The sequence below is a fragment of the Mandrillus leucophaeus genome, unplaced genomic scaffold (genome assembly GCF_000951045.1).
Source record: "Mandrillus leucophaeus isolate KB7577 unplaced genomic scaffold, Mleu.le_1.0 Scaffold63, whole genome shotgun sequence".
Lineage (NCBI taxonomy): Eukaryota > Metazoa > Chordata > Mammalia > Primates > Cercopithecidae > Mandrillus > Mandrillus leucophaeus.
Genome location: NW_012106808.1, coordinates 260,731 through 261,826, shown reverse-complemented (window position 1 = coordinate 261,826; position 1,096 = coordinate 260,731).

Sequence of the window (1,096 nt, the reverse complement as noted above, 5' to 3'; positions counted from 1 at the left end):
CTGGAAAGAAGCTTTCTGTGAAAATGCTTAGTGTTCTGTTAATTCATCTCACAGAATTACATCTCTATTTCGTGTATCTCTTTCCTAGCCTCATTTCCGTGGAATCTGAGAACAGATATTTCTGATCCCTTTGAAGATTATAGGGCCAAAAGAAATATCCTCCGATAACAAAGAGAAAGAAACTTTCTGAGAAACTTCTTTGTGTTCTGTGAAATCATCTAACAGAGTGACGGCTTTGACCCAAGAAGCCTTTCGCTAAGACAGTTCTTGTGGAAATTGCAAAGTGATATTTGGAAGCTCATAGAGGGCTATGGTGATAAAGGAAATATTCTCAGATGAAATCTGGAAAGAAGCTTTCTGAGAAACTGCTTAGTGTTCTGTTAATTCATCTGACAGAGTTACATCTGTATTTCGTGAATCTCTTTGCTAGCCTTATTTCTGTGGAATCTGAGAACAGATATTTCGGATCACTTTGAAGACTATAGGGCCAAAGGAAATATCCTCCGACAACAAAGAGAAAGAAGCTTTCTGAGAAAGTTCTTGGTGTTCTGTGAAATCATCTCACAGAGTTGCAGCGTTCCCCTCAAGAAGCCTTTCGCTAAGACAGTTCTTGTGGAATTGGGAAAGTGATATTTGGAAGCCTATAGAGGGCTAGTGAAAAAGGAAATATCCTCAGATGAAATCTGGAAAGAAGCTTTCTGAAAAATTGCTCTGTGATGTGTGACTTCCACTCACAGAGTGACATATGCATTTCGTGGATCTCTTTGCTAGCCTTATTTCTGTGGAATCTGAGAACAGATATTTCGCATCCCTTTGAAGACTATAGGGCCAAAGGAAATATCCTCCGATATCAAAGAGAAAGAAGCTTTCTGAGAAACTTCTTTGTATTCTGTGAAATTACCTCACAGAGTTACAGCTTTCCCCTCAAGAAGCCTTTGGCAAAGACAGTTCCTGTGGAAATGGCAAAGTGATATTTGGAAGCCCATAGAGGGGTATGGTGAAAAAGGAACTATCCTCAGATGAAATCTGGAAAGAAGCTTTCTGAGAAACTGCTTAGTGTTCTGTTAATTCTTCTCACAGAGTTACATCTGTATTT